General features: G+C 46.8%; 1 protein-coding gene across 3 annotated transcripts in view; it reads left to right on the top strand.

The window, feature by feature from the left end:
- The first annotated feature begins 3,145 nt into the window (after window positions 1-3,145).
- CASP8AP2 (caspase 8 associated protein 2) overlaps window positions 3,146-10,435 on the top strand; it is a 51,769-nt gene continuing 44,479 nt past the window's right edge. Inside the window, exon 1 of one of the 3 annotated variants that reach the window (XM_011984423.1) lies at window positions 3,146-3,186. The gene's annotated coding sequence lies outside the window, so the exon portion shown is untranslated. Of the gene's footprint in view, window positions 3,361-10,435 lie in introns of all 3 variants that reach the window. The other 2 variants (XM_011984422.1, XM_011984424.1) reach the window with 2 other exon arrangements.

Here is a 10,435-nt window from a genome sequence, read left to right as displayed (position 1 = left end):
AGTAGAGACGGGGTTTCACCGTGTTAGCCAGCATGGTCTCGATTTCCTGACCTCGTGATCCGCCCTCCTCGGCCTCCCAAAGTGCTGGGATTACAGGCATGAGCCACCGTGCCCGTCCATATTCCTCCTTTAAGGAATATAGTGACTCAGGCAAGAGATGTTGGGGGCCGTGTACTCTACCCTGGTTTGCCTTCAAAGCGTCTTTCCAGGGAGCTGCACTTCCTCACAGAGTCAGGGGCTTTGTGAAATTAGACGGCAAGCAGAAATGAGCAAAATGGGTTCTTACCCTTTTTACTTTGTCTCACAATAATTAGAGTACTATGTTTAAATGTCACTTCAAGGAATTATTTTCTCTGTGGTTACATTTCTCTCTTTACAGTTTAACTTTTTCAAATAATTTTTCATTTTAGGATTTTTTTCTTTCTGATTTAATTCAGTCTTTGAATATGTGAAACAGTTACATGGTTCAAAAGTTGAAAGGTTATAAAAAGGCAAACTCAAAAATTCATTAATTTAGTTTTTCTTTTTCTCACCCTGTCTTATGGTGCTGAAAACTCAACACTTTAATTGGGGCCAGGCACAGTGGCTCATATCTGTAATTCCAGTACCTTGGGAGGCCCAAGCATTAGGATCTCTTGAGCCCAGGAGTTCAAGGTTACAGTGAACTACGATTGTGCTACTGCACTCCAGCCTGGGTGACAGTGGCAGACTGTGTATCTAATACCCTCCCACACCCAACTTATTCATTCACTTATGAGTGAATTATTAGTATGTAAATTAAATCCCAGTAAAGCTCTTATTAAAAAAATTAAAGCCAGCCAGATGCAGTGGCTCACGCCTGTAACCCCAGCACTTTGGGAGGCCGAGGCAGGCAGAATACCTGAGGTCAGGAGTTCGAGACCAGCCTGGCCAACATGGTTAAACCCCCATCTCTACTAAAAATACAAAAAAATTAGCTAGGCGTGGTGGCAGGTGCCTGTAATCCCAGCTACTTGGGAGGCTGAGGCAGGAGAATCACTTGAACCTGGAAGGTGGAGGTTGCAGTGAGCCAAGACCACCCCATTGCACTCCAGTCTGAGCAACAAGAACGAAACTCCATCTCAAAAAAAAAAAAAGTTAATTAATTTTTTTAAAAAGCCATGCATATTTGCAAATAAAAATATGTAAGTTAGGTGGAGTGGCTCATACCTGTAATACCAGTACTTTGGAAGGCAGAGGTCAGAGGAGTGCTTGAGGTCAAGAGTTGGAGACCAGCCTAGGCAACAACATGGCCAGACCCTGTCTATATTACAAAAAAAAAAAAAGAACGAAAGAAAGAAATTGGCAGGTGTGGTGTTGTGTGCCTGTGGTCCCAGCTACCTGGGAGGCTGAGGTAGGAGGATTGCTTGAACCTAGGAGTTTGAGGATGCAGTGAGCTATGATCACACCACTGCACTCCAGCCGGGACAACAAACTGAGACCTTGTTTCTAAAAAAATAAGAATAAAAATAAAGCCAGGCACGGTGGCTCACGCCTGTAATCCCAGCAGTTTGGGAGGCCGAGGCGGGCGGATTACCTGAGGTCAGGAGTTTAAGACCAGCCTGCCCAACAATGGCAAAACCCCATCTCTACTAGAAATACAAAAAATTAGCCAGGCGTGGTGGCAGGCCCCTGTAATCCCAGCTACTTGGGAGGCTGAGGCGGGAAAATCGCTCATGAACCCGGGAGGTGGAGGTTGCAGTGAGCTGAGATCATGCCACTTCACTCCAGCCTGGGCGATAAGAGCGAACCTCCGTCTCAAAAAAAAAAATGAAAATGAATCGGTTGATATGGCAGTTAAGACTAAATGGCGTCAGGCACAGTGACTCACACCTGTAATCCCAGCATTTTGGGAGACTGAGGTGGGAGGATTGTTTGAGCCCAGGAGTTTGTGACCAGTCTGGGCAACATAGCAAGACCCCATGTCTACAAAAAATTTAAAAAATTAGCCAGGGGTGGCCGGGCGTGGGTGGCTCACGCCTGTAATCCCAGCACTTTGGGAGGCCGAGCCGGGCGGATCACATGAGGACAGGAGTTCGAGACCAGCCTGGTCAACATGGCGAAACCCTGTCTCTACTAAAAATACAAAGATTAACTGGGCGTGGTAACACGTTCGTGCAGTCCCAGCCACTCGGGAGACTGAGGCAGGAGAATCACTTGAACCTGGGAGGCGGAGGTTGCAGTGAGCTGAGATCGTGCCATTGCACTCCAGCCTGGGCAACAAGTGTGAAACTCCATCTCAGAAAAAAACACAACCAAACAAAACAGCCAGGGGTGGTGGTCGCTTGCGTCTCTGGTCCCAGCTACTCTGGAGACAGAGGTGGGTGGATCTGTCGAACCCTGGAGGTGGAAGTTGCAAGGAGCCGAGATCGCGCCACTGCGCTCCAGCCTGAGCGACAAAGCGAAAAGAAAAAAAAAGCTAAGTGGACAACCAAGAGGAAATGGGTAGGGATTAATATAGGCAGACTATAAGTAGCGAGGAAGGTGGCCTCATTTTCGCACCTATCAATGTGCAGGCTGAGCTCCTGAGGCTAGACCTACCGGCACCCCCCATTACTACAGGTTCTGTAAGACAAGTCAGGTATTCCACCCTCTAACAAGCTCTTCTCTCTCCTGCCTCGCTAGACTAGTATCCTCTCCTTAAGGCTCCCAACATCCGAAGCTAAGTTGTTTGTCTGCCTATCATCCAGGAACGCGTCTGAGGGCAGGGAACAAATTTATTCATCGTAATCGAGCCCAGCACTTTGTCTAGCACGCAGCTGACAGCAGAATTTTAAGAGTAAAGGATTAAATAAATGACAGACTTCTCAAGGCTTCCTGTCTCTTTCACTAAAGAGCTTCTCTCAGGCCAGGCCCCTACCTCTACTCAGGTCAGTCCCTTCCGTATTGAAGCCCCGCCCCGTCGCCTTCCCCGCCACCTTACACCCCGCCTCTTTCTCTTAAAGCCCTAGGAAGATTACTGGAGTTTGGCGCCAACCGTGTTTTTTTTTTCCCTTCCAAAGGCGGGAACTAGTTGTGGGCGCTGCGACGTGCTTTGCGTCTGATATGATTGGCCGTAGGCACTCAGTCCCGCCTCCGTAGCCTGATTGCGCTCTGGTATTGGTGGAGATGCAAGGGAGACCTCGGTGGGCAGAAAGGAACCGGGTTGTCTTGGGCCGGGCAGGGCGGGTAAGTTGCTGTAGGGGCCCGGTCCGTGAGGGACTGCTAAGGAAGAGGCTGCATGGCGCGGTAGTCCCCCGAGTGGAGGTCGGCGGCCCCTGGGAAGCCAGAGAGTCGGAGGGAGTTCATCTGGAGCGGCCAAGTAGGTCGGGGAAGGGCCGCGCCTGACGTCTGGCTGCGCAGGTAGCCACGTTCCCTCCGCCCCCGGTGCAGCTTCAGGGCTTGCTCCCTGCGTCCCTCCGTCGTCCCTCGAGAGGGTCTGGAGCGGGGCTATGGGCGGGTGCGCCCAGGAATTGTCCCTTCGGCCGCTCGTCCTGCCCCTCCCCCACCGCCATCCAGTCTCTCTTTGGAATATACTCTTAAAAGCTTTCAGATGGAGTTCTTTGGAGAAATGGGTTTCCTGGAGTGTCAGGTGATCGTTGATGTTGATTGTTTCTGAAACGTTTATTTAGGCATCAAACCAACATGCCTCAATAAGTTTATTTTCATTTTTGCAGCGCCTAGATTCATCCCTAGCACATAGTAGGCCCTAACTCATATGTGAATGTAGAATTCGCAGGAGCTGAGCATTTGTACTTCAGGCATCAAGTTGTCTTTGACTCTTCGACTCTTCCTTGGTCTTTTTCCGTTCTCCACATCTCCACCAGCAAACATTTCGCCTCTCCTCGAGGCCCTTCCTCCCATCTCCCTCAGCGCCTCTTTGATTGGAGGGGGAACAGAGGCTTTCATGGCAGGGATTCTCCCATCTGCCCTCCTATCCCCGCTATGTCCTCCAATTATCTTTTCCTGGCATTCCGTTTACAAGAGGTGGCCTTCTTTCCAAAAACATTTATATTGCATTGAATATTCTTGATTTTGGCCATCTTGCTTTACAGACAGACCTGGGGTCTAATTTCAGCTCTACCACTTACCAGCTGGTTGCCTTGTGCAATTTCTTGATCGTCTGTGTTTTCCTCATCTGTAAAATGGGAAAAAGGATAATATGGACCTCATAGAACTCTGGGGAGGATTTAAACTAAGTGAATAATGTATTTAGACCATTTAGGTTAGTGCCTGGAACATAGTAAATGTGCCATATGTAATAGTTTTTGTTAGTATTTGCCCCTCACATTTTCTTCTGGGGTCTTGCTGTATTAGTATTAGCCTTTCCCATGAGCGTAAAAATACAGACTGTCTGTCTCTTCTGGCTTTTCCCTGTTTTTCTCTACAAATGCTTGTGTGTTTTTCTCTAAATTTTATTTTTTATCTTTTAGCGTCTACATTAAGGACACATTCTCAGTTTTGTAGCGATTTTTTTTTTTTTTTTGAGACTATAGCCCAGGCTGGAGTACAGTGGCAAGATCTCAGCTCACTACAGGTTTGACCTCCTGGGCTTAAGCAATCCTTACCTCAGCCTTCCAGGTAGCTGGAACTACAGGTGCGCACCAGCATGCCTGGCTGATCTTTGTATTTTTTGTAGAGACTAGGTTTTGCCATGTTTCCCAGGCTGGTCTCGAACTCCTGGGCTCAAGTGATCAGACTGCCTTCAGCCTCCCAAAGTACTGGGATTACAAGTGTGAGCAGCCACCACGCCCGGCCACATTCTCTCAGTTTTGAAAAGAAAATTTTCTTCAGACTACTATGACAAAAGGCTACGTGATCCTTCTCCTGTCTACTTTGCTTTCACATCTGAATCTAATGGAATTGTTCCAGAAAAGATTGTGTATGAATAAATCTGCTTACAAACATTTTGTTTTTAGACAGAATCTTACTCTGTCGCCCAGGCTGGAGTTGCAGTGGCATGATCCCAGATCACTGCAGCCTCCGCCTCCCAGGTTCAAGCAATTCTCCTGCCTCAGCCTCCCCGGTAGCTGGGATTATAAGTGTGTGCCACCATGTCTAGCTAATTTTTGTATTTTTAGTACAGATAAGGTTTCACCATGTTGGCCAGGCTGGTCTTGAACTCCTGACCTCAGGTGATCCGCCTGCCTTGGCCTCCCAATACAAACTCTTTTTCAGCATGATGGTTCTCAACTTTGAAAATTTTGCCTCTACACTTTCACAGGTGCATCACTTCTATCGGTAGCAACTCTCATATATTGAGATCCTCAAATGGGAGAAGGTAAGGGAAAGTGAAAAAGACCCATTTCCCAAGAGATTCTGATACATTTTTCTTCCTCCTCCTCTTCCTCTCCTTCCAGGAGAATCACTGGCCTATGTGATTTCAAGCGCGTAATCTCACCTATCACTAAGGTGCTAATGAGTCCCAAATCATAATACTTACCGTGCCTTTTCTGTATGACATTTCCAGCTGTTAGACATCCCCCCTCCCCGCCGAGATGGAGTCTTGCTCTGTTGCCCAGGCTGGAGTGCAGTGGCACAATCTCAGCTCACTGCAACCTCTGCCTTCCAGGTTCAAGGGATTCTTCTGTATCTCTGGAGTAACCGGAATTATAGGCACACGCCACCACGCCCAGCCAATTTTTGTATTTTTAGTAGAGATTGGGGTTTCACCATGTTGGCCAGGCTGGTCTTGAACTCCTGACCTCAGTTGATCTGCCAGCCTCGGCCTCCCAAAGTGTTGGGATCACAGGCACGAGCCACCACACCCGGCTTTTTCTTTTCTTTTCTTTTCTTTTCTTTTTGAGATGGAATCTTGCCCTGTCACTCAGGCTGGAGTGCAATGGTGTGATCTCGGCTCACTGCAACCTCCGCTTCCTGGGTTCAAGCAATTCTCCTGCCTCAGCCTCCCGAGTAGTGGGAATACAGGTGCGCACCACCACGCCCAGCTAATTTTTTTGTATTTTTAGTAGAGACGGGGTTTCACCGTGTTGGTCAGGCTGGTCTTGAACTCCTGACCTCGTGATCCGCCTGCCTCGGCCTCCCAAAGTGCTGGGATTACCACCCCCGGCCGCTGTTAGACATCTTTATCTGGATGTCCTACAGATAACTCAACATGACTTCACTGGTTCTCCATTGCAGTTAAAGCCTGACTATCCTTGATAGCTAGAAACATGAAAATCATCTTTAACAAACTGGGAATTTCATTAATTCAACAGGTACTCTTTTATTACTTGCCATTCTGCTAGGCCTGCTGAGAGCGAGGGATACAGTGAGTGCTGGGGAACAGAACGGAGATGGTCCTAGTCTTTATGGAGAACCATTGGGTGGTCCATTGGGTGAGATGGACATTTCTCCAGGATTCCCACAAAAATGGAATCATGAACTTCAAGAAGAGGTCATGTAGGGAAAGGACACAATGGGGTAAGAGTATGTAACAGAAGGCCTGACTTAGTGGGAAGAGAAGGTGGACAGGGGAGACTCAAAATGACTTAAGCAAAATATCAAAGAACAGCTAAGTGAAAGTAGAATATTGAGGAAAGAGTATTCCCTGCAGTGGTTCTTTTTGTTGTTGTTGTTGCTTTTTTCAATTTATAGTTTGTCCTGTTCACATTATGCAGAATTTCAACGTCATTTATCCACAACGTTAGTACAGTAACAGAAACAAAAAGGAGGGTAGGGGGAGGTTCATAGTGTGGCCTGACATAGTCTAAGGGCTCTCTCCTGTAGTATGCATCTCCTGCAGGCAAGTATTAATATCACTTCATTGTTTGAAGGAGAGTACACTATCCAGGATTCATTTATTGTTCAGATGTCTTTTCCAAAGTATGAGAAAACAGGAGTAAATTCAATAATGAATATCTGCAATTCAAACCAATTTAACCACAGGTCAAGGATGTCTTTCTTATCTATTATCACAAACATCCCAGTTGCCTCCATCTAAAAATTTGTTTTAAAAGGTAAGACACAATTAATTATACCTTATTAATTCACTCAAAAGCGAAAAAAAAAATGTACCACCCAGCATACAAAAGTTACACATTGGAAGTATATATATAGGGCCAGGTGCGGTAGCGCATACCTGTGATCCCCGCACTTTGGGAGGCTGAAGCAGGTGGATCATGAGGTCAGGAGTTCAAGACCAGCCTGGCCAAGATGGTGAAACCCCATCTCTACTAAAACTACAAAAAATTACCTGGGCACAGCGGCAGGCGCCTGTGATACCAGCTGCTCAGGAGGCTGAGGCAAGAGAATCGCTTGAACTCGGAGGGCAGAGGTTGCAGTGAGCAGAGATTGTGCCACTGTAGTCCAGTCTGAGCGACACAGTGAGGCTCAAAAAAAAAAAAATGTGTATATATTATATATTTCCTTTGTTTTTTGAGATAGAGTCTCTCTTTGTTGTCCAGGCTGGAGTTAAATGGCGTGATCTCGGCTCACTGCAACCTCCTCCTTTCAGGTTCAAGTGATTCTCCTGCCTCAGCCTCCCAAGTAGCTGGGATTACAGGTGTGAGCCACCATGTCTGGCCAATTTTTGTATTTTTAGTAGAGATGGTGTTTCACCATGTTGGCCAGGCTGGTCTTGAACTCCTGAACAAAGGTGATCTGCCTGCCTCGGCTTTCCAAAGTGCTGGGATTACAGACTTGAGCCACTGCGTCTGGCCTCAGAATTTGTTTTTTATCCTGAAATCAGCAGGAAGCACTGAAGGGGTTTTGTTTTGTTTTGTTTTTTTGAGACAAAGTGTCCTGTGCCCCAGACGAGTATAGTGGCACGATCTGTGCTAATTGCAGCCTCCCCATCCCAGCTTCCAGAAATTCCCCTGCCTCAGCCTTCCAGGTAGCTGGGATTACAGGCATGCGCCGCTACGCCTGGCTAATTTTTGTATTTTTAGTAGAGATGACGTTTCACCATGTTAGCCAGGCTGATCTCAAACTCCTGACCTCAGGTGATCTGACGTCAGGTGATCGCCCTCCTCGGCCTCCCAAAGTGCTGGGATTACAGGCGTGAGCCACTGCACCCAGCCTAGGCACTGAAGGGTTTAAGCAGAGTTGGGAACACGATCATGTTTGCATTTCGAAAATAACTCATACTGAGGTTTGAAGAACAATTTGAAATGGGGGAAGACTGGCCATTTGAATACACTTTCCATTAAATCTTGTTGACTACCTCTCAGATCTGTTTTTAGTGTTTTGTGGGTTTTTTGGTTTTGTTTTGTTTTGAGACAGTCTCGCTCTTTGACCCAGGCTGGAGTGCAGCGGTGCAGTGACAGCTTACTGCAGCCTCCGGAAGCATGTGCCACCACACCCAGCTAAGTTTTCTGTTTTTTGTAGATACAGAGTCTCACTGTGTTGCCCAGGCTGGTCTTGAACTGTGCACAAGCAATCCTCCTGCCTCAGCCTCCCAAAATGTTGGAATTACAGGCATGAACCACTGTGCCCAGCCAAGATCTGTTTCTTATTTTTATTTCCACTACTAAGAACTTAGAGTGACACCTCTTTGTCTTCTGCCTTGTTTTGGTAGCCTTTTGTTTCTCCCTTCCCACTCATTTTCCAGACTCTTGCCAGAGTTCAACTTCTAAGATGCAGATTTGATCATTATATTCCCCTGCTTTAAAAACCTTCACTGGTTCCCCCATTCCTTTCTAGATGGAATCCAAGTATCTTAATCACGTAATACATCCCCTGATGTTTTTGTTTGTTTGTTTGAGAGAGTCTCACTGTCATCCAGGCTGGAGTGCGGTAGCACGATCTTGGCTCACTACAACCTCCGAGCCTATGACTTTCTACACTTTATTCTCACATTCTGATCTTGCCTTCACATGTTCTGTTCTGTGGGTGTTCACACCCATACTTGATTGTGAACTTATAGATAGATGTCGTGAGGAACAGATGTGGGGAGATCGTGTCAAGAAGTGTTTGCAAACATGAGCCTAATTTAATTGAACCTTGGGATTTTGGAAACCTTGAGACAGTGAATAATGGAGCTAGAATGATAGGCGTCAGTCTATATCACGATAAGGAATTTTTTTTTTTTTTTTTTTGAAATGGAGTCTCACTCTGTGGCACGATCTCAGCTCACTGCGACCTCCTCCTCCTGGGTTCAAGCAATTCTCCTGCGTCAGCCCCCCAAGTAGCTGGGACTAGACACGCACCACCATGCCCAGATAATTTTTTTTGTATTTTTAATAGAGATGGAGTTTCACCATGTTGGCCAGGATGGTCTCGATCTCTTGACCTCATAATCCGCTTGCCTAGGCCTCCCAGAGTGCTGGGATTATAGGCATGAGCCACTGCGCCCAACCGGGATAAGGACTTTGTACTTTATTAAAAATCGGGAAGTAAAGTTTTTGAGCAGGATTGCGGTAGAACTAACCCAGTAGTTGTGCGTAGCATGTATTTGGAGCGGGGAAATAATTAGGTAGCTATAGTGGGGCCTGAAACAAACCGAAATGGCGAGAATGGGGATAAATAGGAGAAACATTTCAGAGGTAGCATCAGTAGATCAGTAGTCTGTTAGGGAATGTTAGTACTGCTCCAAGAAATAGAGAAATCAGGAAGTGAGCAGTTATGGATGGAAAGATGATCTCTTGTTTTGGACTTGGTGAGTTTCTACCTACAGGAATGTGTTTATTAATGTTAGCATTTTTTTGTTTGTTTGTTTTGAGACAGGGTCTCATTCTATCACTCAGGCTGCAATGCAGTGACTTGATCTTGGCTCACAGCAATCTCTGCTTCCTGGGGGTGCTTAAGCAATCCTCCCACCTCATCCTCCTAAGTATGGTTGGGACCATAGGCGTGTGTCACCACGCCTGGCTAATTTTTGTATTTTTTCTAGAGATGAGATTTCGCCATGTTGCCCAGGCTGGTCTCAAACTCCTGGCCTGAAGTGATGCACCCACCTCGGCCTCCCCCCAAAGTGCTGGGATTACAGGTGTGAACCACTGTACCCTGGCATCCAGCCACTAATTTATTTGTTTGTTTATTTATTTATTTTTTGAGACAGTCTTGCTCTGTTGCCCAGGCTGGAGTGCAATGGGACAATCTTGGCTCACTTCAACCTCTGCCTTCCCCACGCTCAAGCAATTCTTTTGTGCCTGAGCCTCCTAAATAGCTGGGATTACTGGTGCGTGTCAGCATACCTGGCTAATTTTTTTTATTTTTAGTAGAGAGAGGGTTTCACCATGTTAGCCAGCCTGGTCTTGAACTTCTGACCTCAGATCTGTCCACCTGCCTAGGCTTCCCAGAGTGCTGGGATTTAGGCATGAGCCACCACACTTGGTTGCTAATTGTTTCTTGTTTGTTTGTTTGTTTGTTTTGAGACAGAGTCTCGCTCTGTCACCCAGGCTGGAATGCAGTGGCACAATCTCAGCTCACTGCAACCTCCGCTCCCGGCTTCACGCCATTTTCCCATCTCAGACTCCCAAGTAGCTGGGACTACAGG

The sequence above is a fragment of the Mandrillus leucophaeus genome, unplaced genomic scaffold (genome assembly GCF_000951045.1).
Source record: "Mandrillus leucophaeus isolate KB7577 unplaced genomic scaffold, Mleu.le_1.0 Scaffold268, whole genome shotgun sequence".
Taxonomy (NCBI): domain Eukaryota; kingdom Metazoa; phylum Chordata; class Mammalia; order Primates; family Cercopithecidae; genus Mandrillus; species Mandrillus leucophaeus.
The sequence above is the reverse complement of the archived record's forward strand: the minus strand, read 5'-3'. Positions and strand labels throughout refer to the sequence as shown.